Raw genomic sequence first — 19,939 nt, 5'->3', positions numbered from 1 at the left:
AGGTTACTCAAGGGTCACGGACCCACTTGAGCAGGCAGTCTGTCCATTCTCATATCTTAACCTCCATGCTGGGAGACCCACTGCTCTCTTCAAAGCTGTCAGACAGGGTCATTAACATCTGCAGAGGTTTCTGCTGCTTTTTGTTTAGCTATGCCGTGTCCCCAGAGGTGGAGTCTACCGAGGCAGGCCAGCCTCCTTGAGCTGCAGTGGGCTCCACCCAGTTCGAGCTTTGCAGCGGCTTTGTTTATCTACTTAGGCCTCAGCAATGGCGGGCACCCCTCCCCCAGACTGCTGCCACCTTGCAGTTAGATCTCAGACTGCTGTGCTAGCAGTGAGGGAGGCTCCATGGGTGTGAGACCATCTGGGGCAGGTGTGGGATATAATCTTCTGGTGTGCCATTTGGTAAGACCCTTGGTAAAGCGCAGTATTAGGGTGGGAGTTACCCAGTTTTCCAGGTGTTGTGTCTCAGTTTCCCTTGGCTATGATTCACTGAGACATGACTGAAATTATAAAAAGACAATGATCCTAGCTCTTCATTGAGAAAATTCTGCCTTATCCTGCCACTCACCTGAGTCTTGCGCTCTCACTATTAATAATGCTGACAGACAGACAGTCACCCAGCTGAGTCTTCAGAGTGAGTCCATGTTTGAGGGATGAGGCTCACAATATGTGGTTATAAGGAAGCAATGCCATTAGTCTATCCCCTCCAGGCCTATAATTTTCACATCAACTATAAAGATAGTACAAACTCTGGTTTTGTGATTTTAAGAAAGGGAACCACCAAGGGAAAGTGAAACTTTTTGATTCCTAGAAAATACGTTAGGAACAGCTGTGCTCCAACTTTTCCATGTGTAAGCTTATTTCCCCAGGTATATTCAGTCCAGCAGGTTGTATGGTGTCTGTTCTTATAAACAAAACAGTAATCTCCCAATTACCCAACCTTCAAAATTAGTAAAACACAATGTCAGATTTTCCACTGCATTACTACTGGTTCAAGTAATTCATGGTTGCCCTCAGTAACGTTCCCCAGGAATCTCTGATTTTCACAGTAAGAAGTAGACCAAAATCACCTTTGTGAGAATCAGAAAAAGTGCCACCTCTGTCAGGCCTAAATGGGCAAAGTGCTCCATTTTCCTGAGGACACAGTTCTGAGTCAGGGCACTAGACATGGGAGCAAAATGTAGGCTGCTTTATACCTCTCACTACTTTGTCCAGGTACATTTACAGAGTACGGAAGTGCACATCTATTTCAAGCAATGAGTGTTTGGATACAAACTGTCCATGCCAAGAGATTTTGGTTTTTTTAGATATGGAGTATCAAAGGGGTATTCTACCACCCTGACCCTCAGGTTTCTTTGTGGCTTCCACTCACAGGAGTGCTTTACACACTCAGTAGTAGGGCACACATTTTATAGCAAAGGCCATTTTTTTTGGCTTCTGCAACACCCATCAAACACGATTCTATTAAAACTAAAGTTAACATTAATCATAATTATCACTGCCTATTTGTTTACTTAGTCTAATAGTGTATGTTAAATTGTATGTTAAAATGGTGACTTCTATTTCAGTAAGCCTGTGGATCTTAGCACAGTGCAGGTGCTCAGCCTCTTTAGTTTCAGCGTGGCTGTGCTCTCATGCGTCATCTTTCATTCTCTAAAAAGCATGCCCTCCATTTGACCTAAGTCAGGACCAAACAGACTTCTATTGTCCACAGTTTAATTCTTCCTGGTCTCTGCATCCCAGTCCAACATATCATCAGCTGTCATAAATACAATTTTATTTTCAATTCAATTTAAAAACAATTTCATTTCCATTTTCTAGATCATAATTTAGTTGCCTTTTCTAAGCCTTTCAACTCCGTTTAAATCTTTGTGTCTACTCATCGAAGAAAAACTGTCAAGAAGTAATTCTCTGAATGGGAAAGCTATCAATAAAAAATAAAGGCAACATAAGGGCTTTCCATGTAAACAAAAACTGAGTTGATTTCAACTAGGTAAAAATACAAAAATTAGCTGGGTGTGATGGTTGGCGCCTGTAGTCCCAGCTACTCAGAAGGCGGAGGCAGGAGAATTGTTTGAATCCGGAAGGTGGAAATTGCAGGGAACTGAGATTGTGCCACTGCACTCCAGCCTGGGCGACAGAGGGAGACTCCGTTTCCAAAAAAAAAAAAAAAAGAAAGAAAGAAAGAAGAAAGAAAGAACGAGAAAGAACGAAAGACAGAGAGAGAGAGGAAGGAAAGAAGGAAGGAAGGAAGGAAGGAAGGAAGGAAGGAAGGAAGGAAGGAAGGAAGGAAGGAAGGAAGGAAGGAAGAAAGGAAGGAAGGAAGGAATCAAATAACCAAAGAGAATAATTTGAATCTACATGAAATGACAAGAGCACCAGTAAAGATAATCATGTCATTATAAAAGACATCATGCATACATTTTTTAAATTCTTATATTATTTTTAAAAATGAATGCATAACAATATAAATAAAGATGTATTGTTGGACCAATTACAATATGTGTAATATACTCACCAATAACGGAACAAAACAGGTGAGTGATAACATGTTTTGCAGTAAAAATTAGCTGAATATTCTGGAACAACTGAGAAAATTCAGAAATGGGAAATAAAAAGGTTGGTATCAAACGATTTGTAGCTATATCTTTGCTCTTTTTTCTTTTCTCATCTTATTTTTATTGTTATGTTTTATGTTTTTTTTTTTTTTTCTTTTTGAAATGGAATTTCACTCTTACTGCCTGGGCTGGAGTGTAATGGCACGATCTCCGCTCACCGCAACCTCTGCCTCCCAGGTTCAAGTGATTCTCCTGCCTCAGCCTCCCGAGTAGCTGGGATTACAGGCATGTGTCACCATGCCCAGCTAATTTTGTATTTTTTTTTAGTAAAGATGGGGTTTCTCCATGTTGGTTAGGCTGGTCTTGAACTACTACTACTGACCTCAGGTGATCTGCCCTGCCTCGACCTCCCAAAGTACTGGGATTACAGGCGTGCACCACTGCGCCCGGCCATTTCTTATATTATTTTAAAAAATTAATGCATAATAATATAAATAAAAATATATTGTTGGACAAGTTACAAACACTTGTAATATACTCACCAATAACTGAACAAAACAGGTGAGTGATAATATGTTTTGCAGTAAAAATTAGCTGAATATTCTGGAACAACTAAGAAAATTCAGAAATGGGAAATAAAAAGGTTAACATCAATCGATTTGTAGCTGTATCTTTGCTCTTTTTTCTTTTCTCATCTTATTTTTTAAAATAAAATTATATAAAATAAGTGTAAAATATTGTTTATAGTATATATAGATATAATAAGTGTAAAATTTATGTCACAAAATAAGAAGCAGAAATAGAAATTAGAACTAACATTTGTATAACTCATCAGTATTAAGTTATTATAAATGTAAAACAGATTCTGATGAATGAAGATATATATCAGAAGCCCTAAAAGAACAAGAGATAACTCCAAATATATATTAAAAATTATTTTAAAAGTTGCAATATTACATAAAAATGCTTTCTTAATGCAAAAGAAGCAAAATAGTAGAAAAAGAAAGAAAATACACATGTGATATGTAGAAAACAAAAATAATACAGAAAAAATAAATCCAACTATATAAATAATACAAAATATAATAAGATTATTAAGTAAGAAAAACAGATTGTTAGACAGAATACAAAAATATGATACAAATATATGCTGTCTACAGCACAATCACTTTGGATCTGAATAAACAAACTGTGTAGACGTGAAAGAATAAAAGCTTGCAAAGAGCAGCCATAATAAAGTTGTAGTTGCAATTATACAATTAAAAAAGAATTTAGGCCGGGCGCAGTGGCTCACTGCGCCTATAATCCCAGCACTTTGGGAGGCCAAGGCGGGCAGATCACCTGAGGTCAGGAGTTCGAGACCAGCCTGACTAACATGGAGAAATGCCATCTCTACTAAAAATACAAAATTAGCTGGGTGTGGTGGTGCATATCTGTAATCCCAGGTACTTGGGAAGCTGAGCCAGAACAACTGCTTGAAACGGGGAGGCAAAGGTTGCAGTGAGCCGAGATTGCACCATTGCACTCCAACCTGGGCAACAAGAATGAAACTCAAAAAAAAAAAAAAAAAGCATTTAACACAAATAAAAAGAAAAACACACACTTAGGTATAAAATGAGACATTCAATATTGACCAAAAATGTCAATTCTTTAGGAAGATGTAACAACCATCAACCAATATGCAAATAAGACAAAGAAAATATGTGAGGCAAAGACTGATAAATATAAAGCAAGCAAGAGATAATCAAAAAATAACAGTTAAGGATTTAAATACTTCACTATCAATGATGAATTAAAAAACAGTCAACAGGTCAAAGAGTATATAGACTTGAAGAAAATAAAACCACTGAGATCTAGCAGGCATGTGTAGTCGGATCCACCTAACAGGAATAGACTAGGCATTTTTAGTGCACATGGAATGTTCTTCGGAATAAACTATACTCTAGGTGATTAAATACACAAGAAAATTAAAAGAATTGTGTAAATGCAAAGAATTTTCTCTGACTGCAACGGAATAAAATTAAAAATTAATGACATCAGGAAATTTTGGTAAGTCACAGTTATGTGAAAATTAAGCAATTAAATTCTAAATAGCCAATGTGTCAAAGAAAAACTTAAGAATTGGAAAATATTTCACATGAATAAAAATGTTTACTCAATACAACAAAGTGTGCAAGATACAGCAAATTTATAACAGTCAATTTCTTCATAAAAAAAGGATTTCAAATCAATAACCTTGGGCAAAGGAATTGCTTTGGGACAAAAAGTACATCATACTGAAATGCCTAACAGGAAAGAATGGAGAGCCAGTGCTTTGGGAATAAGATATTTGAGAATTGTCCACATAGTTAAGACAATCTACCAGGCAACGTACAGGATTAGGGCCAGGTGCCGGCTCAGAAAAGACCTAGAAAGACCCTGATTTCTGATGTCTATTTGATCTTCAATCTCTGAACAAGCAGAAAATACAGGGAAAGGCCAAGTCGAAAACATTCTCATAAAGTGGAAAAGGTATTCTACAAGAGACACACAGAACAGTTTTAAGAACTTGGAATTTTTTGCACTGGTAAACTTATTTAAGTTAGTGAGTTATCCTATAACTGACAAATAATTTCTTTCTTTTTTTTTTTTTTTTGTGAGGTGGAGTCTTGCCCTGTCTCCAGGCTGGAGTGCAGTGGTGCCATCTCGGTTCACTGCAACCTCTGCCTCATGGGTTCAAGCGATTTTCCTGCCTCAGCCTCTTGAGTAGCTGGGACTACAGGCACGTGCACCTACACCCAGCTAATTTTTGTATTTTTAGTAGAGACAGGGTTTCACCATGTTGGCCAGGATGGTCTCGATCTCCTGACCTCGTGATCTGCCTGCCTCGGCCTCCCAAAGTGCTGGGATTACAGGAGTGAGCCACCACGCCAGGCCCTGATTTCAAATATTTATAGGGTATAGTGTAATTTTTAAAACATATATACGTTGCGTTATAATAAAATTAGGGTAATTAGCGTGTTCATCATCTCAAGCCATTATCATTTCTTTATAGTAATAACTTTCAAGTTACTGTTTTCTAGCTATTGTAAAATATATGTTGTTATTATAACATAGTTGTTAGAGTCACCCAATTGTGTAATGGAACACCAGAACTTATTTCTAACTGTAACTTTGCACCCAATGAATGACCTCCCTTCATCTTTTTCTTCCCAGACCCTTCTCCAGACTCTGATAACCACCAGTCTATGCTTAACTTCTGCAAGATCAGCTTTCCTATATTCCACTTATTAGTGAGCTCATGCAATATTTGTCTTTCAGTCTATGGTTTATTTCATTGAACATTATATTATCTAGGTTCACACATATTGCCACAAATGATAGTATTTTGTTCCTTTCCATAGTCAAATAGTATTCCATTGTGTATAACATATACATTTTCTTTGTCTATTTACTGATGGACATGTTTTGATTTCATCTCTTGGCTACCGTGAATAGTGCTGGAATAAATATCATAGTGCAAATATCTTTTTGACATACTGATTTTAATTACTTTGACTGTATACCAGTAGTCAATAACCATATGTTAGCTCTATTTTGAACTTTTGGAGAACTCACCATACTATCTTTTATAGTGATTGTACTAAGCTACATCCCCACCAACAGCGTCAAAGAGTTTTCCTCTCACTACATCCTCACGTGGATTTGTTATATTTTGTCTTCTTGATACTAGCCATTGTTACTAGGGTGGGATGGTATCTCATTGTAGCTTCAATTTTCATTTCCCTTACAGTTAGTAATGTTGAGCATTTTGTTATAAACCTGCCAATCATTTGTACACCTTTTTTTTGAAAACTGTCTATTGAGGTATTCTGTCATTTTTAAATTGGATTATTTGTTTTGTTGTATTGTTTGTTTGCTTGCTGGTTAGTTGTTTGAATTCTTTATATACTCAGGATATTTGTATAATTTGCAAATGTTTGTTCCCATTCTGTACCTTGTCTCTTCACTATGTTGTTTTGTTTGCTTTGCACCTTTTTGGTTTGATGTAATCTATTTGCCTGTATTTTCTTGTGTTGCCTATGCTCTTGAGGTCCTATGCAAAAACTCCATTTAAAGATCAGTGTCATAGAGAATTCCCCATTTGTTTTCTTCAAGTAGTATCGTAGTTTTGGGTTGTATACTTAAGTTCTTAATGCATTTAAGTGAATTTTTGAATATGGTAAGAAATAAGGATCTGGTTTTATTAGCCTGCATGTAGATATACAGGTTTTTTTCAGCATCATTTATCAAAGAGACTATTTTTCTCCAATGTGTGTTCTTGTACCTTTATCAAAAACTCAGTTGTCTTTTTAGTGTGGATTTATTTCTGGGTTCTCTAATCTTCCACTGGTCTAAGTGTCTGTTGTTATTGCCAGTACCATGTAATTTTTGCTACCATAGATTTGTAGTATGTCTTGAAGTTAGGTGATGTAATGTGTCCAGCTTTGTGTGTGTTCTTTCAAGATTACTTTGGCTATTTTTGGTATTTTTTTTGTTTCATTTGAATTTTATTATCTTTTTCTATCTCTGTGAAGAATTTCATTGACATTTTGATGAAAATTGTCATTAATATATAGATCATTTTGGGAAGTGCAAACATATTAATTATATTATTCTTCAAATATGAAGGCAGAATATCCTTTTTTGGTATCTTTAATTTTTTCATCAGTGTTTTATATTACTGTTTACATTACTTTTAATGGCAAAAATTGCTATTACTTTTGCACCAACCTAATAATTATTCTAGACAACTTACACCTCCTTGGTTAAATTTATTCCTAGGTATTTTATTCTGTAGCAATTATACCTAAGACTGCTTTCTTAATTTCTTTTTCAAATCCTTTGTTATTGACATATAGAAATGATACTTATTTTGTATGTTGATTTTGTATCCTGCCACTTTACTAAGTTAACGTATTAGTTCTAATAGTTTCTTAATGGAATCAAGATTTTCTGTATGCATAATCATGTCATCAGTGAACAAAAACAACTTCACTTTCTTTTTACCAATTTAGATGTCCTTTTTTTCTTTCTCTTGCATAGTTGCTCTGGCTGGGACTTCAAGTACTATATTGGAAAAAAATGGTAGAAGTAGGCTTACTTGGTTTGTTACATATCTTCGGGAAGGGCTTTTAATTTTCCCCCATTTAGTATGATGTTAGTTACTGGTTTTTCATATGTGGCTTTTTATTTTGTGGAAGTATGTTCCTCCAATATCTAAACTGTAGAGAGTTTTTATTTACGAACTCTTTATGAATGGTGCTAAATTTTACTGAATACACGTTTTTGTATATGTTGAAATGACTATACAGTTTTTGACTTTATGTTGTGATGAATCTTGTTTATTGATATGACTATATTGAACCATTTTTGCATCTTTGGGATAAACTCCATTGGTTCATGGTAAATAATCTTTTTAAAGTGTCGTTGAGTTCAAATTCCTGACGTTTTTTCAAGTATTTTTGCATCTGTGTTCATGAGAGATATTGGTCCGTAGTTTTACTTTTTGTGGCGATTTTGGTATCATGGTAATACTGGCCTTGTAGAATGTTTGGAGTAATTTCCTCCTCTTTCATATTTGGTAAAGATTTGAGAAGTATTGGTATTAATTCTTCTTTAAATGTTTGTCAGACTGTAACAGTAAAGCCATTAGTCCCTGGGCTTTTCTTTGAGAGGAGTCTTTTTTTCCAGTTTGACCTTTTTACTAATTATTTGTCTTTTTATATTTGTTATTTTTTCATGATTTAATCTTGGTAGTTTGTATGTTTCCACAGATTTATCTATTTTTTCCTAGTTTTTCATTTTATTGACATGCAGTTGATCTTAATACTCTCTTGTGATCCTTTGTATGTCTGTGGTAGCAGTTGTGATTTCTGCCTTTTTAATTATACTTTTATTTACTTGAGACTTCTCTGTTACTTTCTTAGTCTACTAGGAAGTGTTGATTTTATTTTTTCAAAAAACCAACTTCATCATTCATATTTTCTATTTTTAATTCTCTATATTATTTATTTTTACTTTGATTTTTGTTATTTCTTCCCTTCTACTTTTCAACATTTGTTTCTTCTTGTTTTGCTGATTCTTTGAGATCTAATATTAGGTCATTTATTTGAAATATCTCTTCTTTTTCATGTAGGTGTTTATTGTTATAAGCTTTTCTCTTATAATTGCTTTTGCTGTATCTCAATTTTTTTTGATATGTGGTATTTTCATTTTCATTTGTCTCAGGAAACTTACTACTTTTCAATTTTTTCACTTACCTACTCATTGTTCTAGAGCATGTCATTTAATTTATATTAATTTGTATAGATTTCCCCACCCCTTCTTTTAATCATTTTTAGTTTTCTTACATTTTGGTCAGAAAATATAGTTAATATAATTTCAATCTTTATAAATTTATTAAGACCTTTATTGTGACTTAACATATGGTCTATCCTAAAGAATATCCCATGTCCCTTAGGTACATTTGGCATACAGTGCAGTTTAACTCTATTTTTGTGTTGAAATTTCCTATTATTGTATTATAGTTACTTTCTCCCTCTAAGCCTATTAATATTTACTTTAGATATTTTGATGCCTCAGTGTTTAGTACATATTTATTTACAATTGTTATAAACTCTTGTAGTATTGACCTCATTATTTTATAATGGCATTTTACCATTCTTGATTTAAAGTCAATTTTATCTAATATATCTACTCTTGCTCTTTCTGGGTTTTCACTTCATAGTATACCTTTTTCCATCACTTTAAGTCTATGTGTTTTGCAGATTAAGTGACATTTTTGTAGACAGCGTATATTTGGTCTTTTTTTAATCCATTCAGTCATGCTTCATTTTTTTAATTGAATAATATAATCCATTTACATTCAAGGTTATTATTTATAGATAAGTGTTTTCTACTATCATTTTGTTACTTCTTTTCTGTTTTTTTTTTGTAAATCTTTTTCTCTTTCTTCCTCTCTTACTGTCTTCCTTTGTGGTTAAGTGATTTTCTCTAGTGCATGCTATGATTTTATGCTATGTCTTTTAATGAATCTGTTACAGATTTTTGTTTTGTAGATAACACAATGCTTAACAAAAACTTCTATGGCTATAACATGTTTTTCTAAACTAATAACTTTAATTACAAATACAAGTAATATAAAAACACTCTACACTTTATCACCATTCCCCTAGCACTCTTACTTTTTGATATTTTAAATCACATCTTATATTACTTATCTCTTAACCAATTGTCATAATTCTTGTGGCTGGTACTTTTGTATTATGTCCATACTTATAAGCAGTTTACCTACCACAATTATAGTATTATTCAGAGTTTTTCTGTATTCCTATTAATACTTCTACCCGTGAGTTTTATAACTTTAGATGTTTCTTTTTGTTACATGTCAGTGTTCATTCCTTTTAAAAAATTGTCCTTGGCATTTTCTGTAAGACTCATCTGGTGTCAAGAAATTCTCTCAGCTTTCAGTTGCCTGGGAAAGTCTTTATTTTTTGTGTTTGAAGGCTAGCTTTGGTGGGCACAGTATTCTCATTTTTATTTTTGAGACAGAACGTCTCTGTCATCTCGGATAAAGTGCCGCAGAAAGATCATAGGTCGCTGCAGCACTGAATTCTTGGTCCCAAGTGATCCTTCCACCCCAGCCTTCCAAGTACCTGGGACGACACAGTTGTTTTAAATTATTCATAAAGCAAGACATAAACCTGTCTTTAGGCTTGTTTTCTGAAGGTTTATTTTATTTCTATTGAGCCACATTTTCCTGTTTTATATGCTTTATAATCTTTTTATGAGAGTGAAGAATTTGCAGGAAAAAAAACCCCAAGCACTTTATTCACCGTTATAGACAGCCTTACTGCAGGAATAAACTGTCACTAGTCAGTGTGTAGAGATGCTAGGAACTCACAAAAGCTTCCTGGGCTTTTAGTGTATGTTTTTATTCCAGTTTCTGATAAATATGCTTCTCATGTCTCCAGGAGAGGGTCTAGGTTTGGGGCTGGGCATTAGACCAGGAGGGGTCTCCTTGGAGGGGTCTGTGCCTTCACCGTTTCTGTCCTGGGCCCCTTGCGCTGGGCAGTGCTGGGTCCTTTCTGGATGCCCCTGGGGTCCAGCTCTGCATAGGAGGCCACAGATCGGGGAGGCCCAGGCAGGGAAGCGCTCGCCACACTCCTGTCTTTCATCTGAGTTGTGTCAGGGGTATGTTCGGTTTCCAAGAGGACTCATGGTGCCCTGTCCAGCCCACTAGGCTTGGGTTGGTTTGGCCCTCCCTCTGCGATAAAGCAGAGGGTCCTGTGGACAGTATGAGCAGTGTGGCAGTGTGAGTGCTGGGGTACTTTTCCTGCACTGACCTCTGTGCTGTTATTGGCAAATACATTAAATTTATTAAATTTATATATCTGATAGCCATGAAGATACAATTACAAACAGTATTACATAGTTGCTTTTGACAGTCAGTTAATATAAGAAATATTCTCTTATATTGCCTTATAAATATGTCACATTTACTAGATTTGGGAGGCCAAGGAGGGTGGATCATCTGAGGTCAGGAGTTCAAAACCAGCCTGGCCAACCTGGTGAAACCTCATCTCTACTAAAAATACAAAAATTAGCTGGGCATGGTGGCAGGCACCTGTAATCCCAGCTACTCGGGAGGCTGAGGCAGGAGAATTGCTTGAACCTGGGAGGCGGAGGTTGGCCAGGCCAGGATGCCAGTGGACATGGGGCAGGAAGATTTTTGATCTGGAAAGTCATCAATTAGCTCCAAATTCTTCAGTGTGTCTTCTGTCTCCCATGCCCCCAACCCAGCAATCTCATCTCAGGGATAGGTTTTGTTGTTGGAAAGTCCTCTCTGAGGAAGCCCATGTCTCCATGGCTATGACCCACCCCTTTCCCAGTATCAGAACTCCACCCCAGGTGCCCTGCTGGTCCAGCCCATGGTCTCAGTGTTAGGCCAGGGTTGAGTGGTCCATTGTGGGAACCCAGAGAACCGGTGGGAATACAGATATGGCTGGACCAAAGCCCTGGGTTCTCAGCAGTGCAGTCTCTAAGTCAACAAAGGAGGAGGGGGCTAGCCTGGGGGTCCAGCCCTGTTCCTTGGAACTGGCCCTGGAAATTTGCAGGGTGTGGCCACAGGGTGAGGGGGTGCTTGGCATGGCCTGTGGTCAATTGTCCAGCAGGTCTCTGAGGGCTAAAGGAGCCCAGCAAGATTTTCTTTTTCATTTTCTGTAGGGCAGGGCCAAGAGAAGGAACCAGCTTTGGAACAGACAGAAGACTCGCTGCAACAAACAGCAGCGTGTAACAGTCGGCACTGGTGGAAAGAAAGGAGGCATTTTCTCTGCAGAATTTGTTTTCTCTTGCTTGTATCTGAAACCAGGGAAGGTCACCAGAGTTCAGTTCACCTGTGGTAACCATGTTACTCTCTGTGCTCAGGATGTGCTACTGCCCCCCTAACCCTCAGCCTTCAGGTGCTGTCCTTGTGGTCAGTAGGCAGTGACCCCTGAGCCACTATCATGAATCTTGGTGGTGGCTGTGGTAAAACGACTGCAGGGAGAGGGTTTGGGGCGATTCAGCAGGAATTGTGGCCGCTCTCATTGAGGGCATGTTGCCCCCCACTAACCACCATTCATGCCCACAGGCCACACATTCTGCATCACTGACCTGCTGCATGGAAGGCTGGTCCATCCCTGGGCGACCTGATGGGTGGTCAGTGATGCAGAGTGTGTGGCCTGTGACCTGTGGGCCCTGCTGAATTGCCCCAAACCCTGTCACTGCAGTGGTTTTACCAAAGCCACCACCATGATTCATAATAGTGGCTCAGGGGTCACTGCCCACTGACCACAAGGACAGCACCTGAAGGCTGAGGGTTAGGGGGGCAGTAGCACATCCTGGGCACAGAGAGTAACATGGTTACCACAGGTGAACCGAACTCTGGTGACCTTCCCTGGTTTCAGATACAAGCAAGAGAAAAAAATTTCTGCAGAGAAAAAGTCTCCTTTATTTCCACCAGCACTGACTGTTACACGTTGCTGTTTGTGTCATTGAGTCTTGTGTCTGTTTCAAAGCTGGTTCCTTCTCTTGGCTCTGCCCTACAGAAAATGAAAAAGAAAATCTCACAGGGGAAGATGTCCTCAGTGAAAATGAACCAGATTGGCCTGGACATGAGCCACATTTTGACAAGCCATTTCATATTCTGGGAGTGCTACAGCATCAAGTAAGGTCTTTGGGGAATGGAGGGTCCTAGCGGAGGTGGGGAATCCAGAGGGATGGAGGCATCTGAGGAGCAATGGGGAGACATCAGGGCAGAGGTAGGGGTCTTAGAGAAGAGGGTGACAGCCCACGACATTTCCTGGAGTTCTGGCTTTGGGAAGGGTCTGCAGTAAGGCCTGAAATAGGGAGTTTTTCAGGAGAACCCAGGGGGCTCTGAACACCTGCTCCTTCCATGAGGACAAGAATACACTGTGCACCCAGATTTCTACCTTAAAGCAGTGCTCACAATGCTTGATCGATGGGAAAAGGATGCAGAGGGAGACCCCAGGCCAGGGATTCTGCTGCCTGACACTGCCTGGCTTCCCAGGCCCACGGGTCTGGCTCCCTCAGAAAAACCCAGCTCCTTCCAGCAGGAGGCACAGGCAGGTCCCTGCAGAACACATAACCCATGCCCGGCCTGAGAGGAGGTGTCCCATGGCTGAGGCTCAGGGCGAGGATTGTGGGCAGATTGGGCCAGGACTTACCTTGCGAGAGCCCAGGAAAGCCCCAAATTCTTGGGGGACCCCTTCTTCTAGGGGCCACAATCTGCTGAGATGAGTCCAACCCCATGAGGAGCTGGAGGATGTTGTCTAATCAAGCTTCATGTGGGGCGGGGGGGGGTCTCATTCCATGCAGAGGGGTCCCTGGCACTACAGACTGAGCTCCCAGTAGGACACTGGCTTCCAGCCTTGAAGGGCCAGGTCCTCCCATGCCTGCTGTCCCCACAGACTCCCTTCCGGCTCATCCTTCGGCTCTGGGACGTCTGCCTTCTGGAGGATGAGCATATGCTCACAGCCAGGGCATACATGGTATTCAAGGTGCACAGAACCTTGTCCCCACGTGCCCGAGGGAGCTGTGGGGAACATGCAGGACAGATCCCAACTGTCCTGAGTGTAGTGCGCACACTGGGGCCCAGCTTTACAAGAACCAGATGGGCTGGATGGAAAAGCTGACCAAGTCTCCTTGCCTTTCAGCCAAATCTGTGGTGTTCCCCAGGAAGGTTCCTTGCCTGGAGCAAATGTCCCTGGTGCCCCGGACTCTGCGGGCATCCATCAGCACAAAGACCCTCTCCAAGGGGGATGGGCTGGCCCTCCCAGGACCACCAGCCCGTGGGTCATCCCCCACCCTCACCCAGAACCCCGGGCAGAACCCAGGGCAGAACCCCGGGCAGTAGGCTGCTCTCTGGTGGCCCAGGGTCTCAGGGTCTGGACAGTCTGTCCCTGGCTCAGGACACATGCCTGGGAATTAGGGTTTTCTCCTCTGCTCTTGCATCTCCTGGGTAAACCAATAGTGATCCCCAGCCCACTCCCGCCGCTCCACTCATGCCTCAACGTTCACATCCACGGAAAAGGCGCCGGTGAGGGTGACCTTTCCAGGAAGCCACAGCCCATGCCCACCCCTGCAAAGCTCCGAAGTCGTGCGCGGGCGGGACAGGCAGCAGATTCTCCCAAGAGCAGCTGAACTGCGCTCTGGTTGGAGAGGGCAGCAGCACAATGGACAGCGTCTGGACCACAGGCCAGTTACCACAGCAGCTTAGGAAAGCAGGCGGCTCCCTGGGCTGAAGGAGGCACGATGCTCTGGAAAGACCCCGGGTGCAGGTGGGAGAGGAAACCGAGCTGAGGAGCAGGAGGTGGGGTGAGGATGAGACCTGCCCGATTTGGGCAAAGGCGAGGTGCACTTCGCAGCGTCACACCCTTCTCACTACCCAGCCCAGACCTGCCCCTCAAGTCCCTCTGCGGACTCGCTCCCCTCAGCCAGGGGTGGCACAGAATCAGTGGCCAGCATGGCTTTGGAAGCGGAGCGGTGCACGCAGCCCTGCCCCTCCCTCCGGGGCTGCGCACCATCTGACACATGCTAGGATTCTAGTCCGGTAGCCCCGAGACCAACGGCCAGAAGCGGTTAAGAAACTACTACACCCCGCCGAGCGCGATGGCTCACGCCTGTAATCCTACCACTTTGGGAGGTCCTTAGGTCAGGAATTCGAGACTAGCCTGGCCAACATGGTGAAATTCCGTCTCTACTAAAAATACAAAACTTAGCTGGGCGTGGTGGCAGGCGGCTGTAATCCCAGCTACTCGGGAGGCTGAGGTGAGAGAATCGCTTGAACCCGGGTGACAGAGGTTGCAGTGAGCCGAGATCGCGCCATTGCACCCCAGCCTGGGCGACAAGAGCAAAATTCCATCTCAAAAAACAAAGAAAGAAAAAAACAAAAAGCAAAAACACTACTACTCCCAATATGCCTGGTGAGGAGCGCACCGCACTGCCACTCCCTGAACGTACCCGCTCCATTCCCAAACCCCAATCCCAATGCATGCTGGAATTGTAGTCCGGTAACCCCGTGACCAACGGCCGGAAGTGACTGGGAGACTACTTCTCCCAGCATGCCCGGCGAGGCGCGCACCGCGCTGCCCCTCCCTCCTGGGACACGCACCGCCTCCAATCCTGGTTTACCCTGGGCCTGTAGTCCCGCAGTCCTACGAGCAACAGGCTGCGAGCGAATAAGAGACTACAGCTCCCAGATACAGATACATCGAGCAGAGGTCCCTCCTCCTCCGCTTCCCTCCAGGCGTCCCGTGCAGTTTGGCGGTGGGTAGGGGAGCTTGGCTGTTTCCAAACCTCTCCTGCCTGCTAGGAGACAGCTTAACCAGGGCCACTGATCTCACCTGGTAATTGTGACATCTCGTTCCCCAGCATTCCTGCTTCAGGACTTGTTTTGAAAGCTTGATTTCACGAAGACCAGCAAGAGGTCTGCAGCCTCGCCTAGTCTCCTCTGTAGGGTTGCCAGGGATGCCATAGTAACGTTCGTCCTCCCGGAACTGGGCGCACCCCTCCTTTCCCTTCCTGCCTCTCCCCCACAGCCCTGCGCCTTCTTCTCGCCCATCCCTTTCCATGACCCTTCGGACATGCTCAGTGCAGCTCTTCCCTATAGGTGGGACTTAAGGCCCTTGGGCCTGGCAGTTCTCTGGCGTCTTTCGATCCGGTGTGGGCTGCTCCCTCCTGAGTGTCTGAAACCATCAGTTCACTACCTGACGTGAAAACACCTAGTCCCTGGTAACCTGACACTTCCATTTCAAGGTCACCTAAATTTAGCTCTATCTCTCTGAGCTGTCACAAATCCGCCTATGCTCCTCAGGAGCGCCCCTTGGACCTTGGGCTGGCTGCATGGCCCACGCCTGGGTCAGGCCTCTCACAGGGACGCTCCTGCCACTGTAATAAAGCGGAGAAAATGTCACAGGGAAAAGGCCTGACCCTGCTGCATCCAGTCAGGAAACAGCCATAGAGAAGGCAACCCCTAAGTCGCTTTGGGAGCCGCATCCATCACTTCTCTGCCCCCTACCCAGGCTGGTTCCTAGGCCTTGGGGTCCTAGTGTGGACCTCCCAGCCGTAATTAATGCAGGTGCAGGACCAGAGGGCCCCTTGGTCCCTCCCAACACATGAGGCAAGTTTGTGTGGTGAGGTCATGAACAGTGTCTACATTTTCTCTGTGAATAGGCCTCCCTTGGAAAATCTTTTTTTTTTTTTTTTTTTTTTTTTTCTGGAGACGGAGTCTCGCTCTGTCACCCAGGCTGGAGTGCAGTGGCCGGATCTCGGCTCACTGCAAGCTCCGTCTCCCGGGTTCACGCCATTCTCCTGCCTCAGCCTCCTGAGTAGCTGGGACTACAGGCGCCCGCCACCTCGCCCGGCTAGTTTTTTGTATTTTTTAGTAGAGACGGGGTTTCACTGTGTTAGCCAGGATGGTCTCGATCTCCTGACCTCGTGATCTGCCCGTCTCAGCCTCCCAAAGTGCTGGGATTACAGGCTTAAAAATTCTTATTAATAAGGTAATTCATTATGATTTTTGAAAAAATAAATGTTTAAAAATGTTCTGCATACATGTTAATGTAGGTTAGGCCATCCGAAAGACAAAGCAAACCTCGACATTAAGTCATGGGCTGGGATTCTACAAATGAGAAAAATCTTTTATTAATCCTTTTAAAATATCCCTTTGGACCACTATTAATAATTTGCTGGTGGAGCTTAACCGTGGTAATTCCCTTAATTCATTTTCCCATTTAGTTTTTCAGATTAACTCTAAGTACTCCACGACTGCATGCTTCGGAAGCTGTCATAGGCACAGCCTCAGATCTGTGCAGGGCGGATGCACAAGAGCAGAATCTCCGTGGACGTCTTTCTGGAGCATCAATTTTACTGCAAGATTTTGAAGAAACACATTTAATTGATTTCCAAGGTGAGAAATTAAACCTCGAAAACTAGACTGGAAAGTCATCTGCGCCTGACATAACAGACTTTCTTCAGAAGAAAATTCTAAGGAGAACATATTTTCCGTTATTATAAATGGTACAAATGAGAAATCATAGCAAGTTACCTGAAAATGCTGCCCTGGCAGTTTCCTAAATCACCATATGGCCTGGGTATGGTTTTAGGTATATTTTCTTTTTGGGGTGTGTTCACCTTTTGCATATAAAAATTGGGTTTTTTGACCACATCTTTCAAGTTTTCTGCTCTTAGTAGTTTATTTACTTTTGTGCCATATTTAATTTTTCTGTGTCTTCCTCTCCTTCTCAGACTCAGTTGTTCCACAAGTCTCTAAAGGCTCTGTTCATTTTCTTCAAACTTGTTTCATGTTGGATGATTTCTATTGCTGTCTTCTGTTTCTACTCTGTGGATAAGCTCAAGGGTGTGTGTGTGTGTGTGTGTTTTCCATTTCATTATTTTTCTATTTGGTTCTTTTTATAATTTTCATTTCTCTGCTGAGGTTCCACATCGGATAATTCATTATGAGAATATTTTCCTTTACCCTCATGAACATACTCATAGGAGCTGATTTTAAATCCTTGTCTGCTGATCTGATTACATCATCTTGCTTTTTATCTTGTGTATACATTTTCATCTTTCTTCACACATTTCATGAATTTTAATGTGTTCTATGAGTTTCTGGTAGTTATAGATACTCTAAATTCTGCTGTATTCTTTTGAAGAATATTGTTATTATTTGAAGAAGGAGTTAATTTGGATTCAAACTGCAATACCTATCTCTCCTGCAGTAGGCACAGCTGAAATCCTCATTCAGTTCTTACACACGTATGTATTTTATATAGATGTGTGTTTCTATGTAACTGTATATAATATATTATGCAGATGTTTTCACTGTTACATGTGAGAGTGTTAGTTCAACAACCTTCTCCAGTATTACTGGAAGCCAGAACCTTAGTTTTGTTTGCTTACTGGATTTTATATAAATGAAATAATATAGTATGGATACTTTTGTATCTACTTTCTTTTATGCATCATTTTATTTGTGATATTCATCCTTGCTGTTGCAGATAGCTGTAATTTGTTCATTTTAAAAAGCATTTTTTACACTGTGGTAAAACATACATAAAATCAACCACTTGAACCATTTTTCAGTGTGAAGTGTGGAGGAATTAAGCACATTCACATTGTTTTGCAACCACCATCCTCATCCATAGGGAACATTTTTTATTGTGCAAAACTGACTCTCTGTACTCATTAAACAACAGCTCCCAGTTACCCTCCCTCTAGCCCCTGGGAACCACTCTTATAATTAGTGTTTCTATGAATTTAATTACTCTAAATACCTCATGTGAGTGGAATCATACGGTGTTTGTCATTTTGTGACTGGTTTATTGTACTTAGCACAATGTCCTTAAGATTCATCTATGTGGTAGCATGTGTCAGAATTTTCTTACTTTTGCTAAGTGAATAATATTCCACTGCATGTAAAAACCACATTTTGTTTACCTATTTATTTATTGATGTTGAGGATTCAAGGAAAGCTTTGGTTGCTTTCACGTTTTGGCTATTGTGAATAATGCTGCTAGGAACCAGTGTATGTATATCTCTTTGTGTGCCTGCTTTCATATCTTTTGAGTATATCCCAGAAGCAAGACTGCTGGATCTTAGGGTAATTATATGTGTAATTTTTTTGTTTGTTTGGTTTCTTTTTGTTTGTTTTTCCAAGACAGAGTCTTGCTCTAAGGCTCAGGCTGGAGAGCAATGGCATGATCTCAGCTCACTGCGATCCTCTGCCTCCCAGGTTCAAGCAATTCTTCTGCCTCAGCCTCCTGAGTAACTGGGATTACAGGCGTGCACCACCACACCTGGCTAATTTTTTTGTATTTTTATTAGAGACATGGTTTCACCATGTTGGCCAGGCTGGTCTCAAACTCCTGACCTTGTGATCCACCCACCTTGGCCTCTCAAAGTGCTGGGATTACAGGTGTGAGCCACCGCGCCTGGCCTATATATGTAATGTTTTTAGGGACCACCATACTGATTTTCATGGCAGGTGTGGCATTGTACATGCCCACCAGTAGTTTACTAGGTTTCTAATCACTCCACATCCTCATCAACACTGTTATTTTCTATTTTTTGATAGTAGCTATCCTAATGGATGTGAAGTGATAGCTCATTGTAGGCTTGATTTGCATTTTACTAATGATTAGTTCTCTTGAGTATTTTTTCATATGCTTTTTGGCCATTTTACACCTTCTTTAAGAAATGTCTATTCACGTTCTTTGCCCATTTTTGAATGAGATAGTCTGTTTTTTGTTGTTGTTGTTGTTGAGTTATAGCAGTTCTTTATATATTCCAGATATTAATCTCTTATCAGATGTATCATATGCAAATATTTTCCCGTGCTGTGCATTGCTTTGTAATATTGTTGATAATGTCATTTAATTTGTAAAACTTTAATTTTATTTCATAAAGTCCAATTTGTCTATATTTTTCTCTTGTTGATTGTGCTTTGGGTGTCCTATCCCAGAAATCATTGCCAAATACAGTGCCAAGATGTTTTCTACCTGTATTTTCTTCAAGAATTTTGTAGTTTAAGCTCTTACATTCAGATCTTTGATCCATTTTTATTTGTTTATAGTGTAGGGTAAAGAGCCAAATGCATAATTTTGCATGTGGATATCCAATTTCCCCAGCACCAATTGTTGTAAAGACAGTCCTTTCCCATTCAATGATCTTTACATCCCCATCAAATATCATTTGACCATATAAATGAGGGGTTATTTATAAGCTGTTTGCTATTCTGTTTGTCCATATGTGTGTCTCTATGCCAGTACCACACTATTTTGGAACTCGGTGGT

General features: G+C 41.0%; 1 pseudogene; it reads right to left on the bottom strand.

The window, feature by feature from the left end:
- The window catches only part of LOC139362908 (vomeronasal type-1 receptor 48-like), a 28,471-nt pseudogene extending 12,865 nt beyond the window's left edge, over nucleotides 1-15,606 (bottom strand).
- Between the last annotated feature and the right edge of the window lie 4,333 nt (nucleotides 15,607-19,939).

This window comes from Macaca nemestrina, chromosome 4 (assembly GCF_043159975.1).
Source record: "Macaca nemestrina isolate mMacNem1 chromosome 4, mMacNem.hap1, whole genome shotgun sequence".
Taxonomy (NCBI): Eukaryota; Metazoa; Chordata; class Mammalia; order Primates; family Cercopithecidae; genus Macaca; species Macaca nemestrina.
The sequence above is the reverse complement of the archived record's forward strand: the minus strand, read 5'-3'. Positions and strand labels throughout refer to the sequence as shown.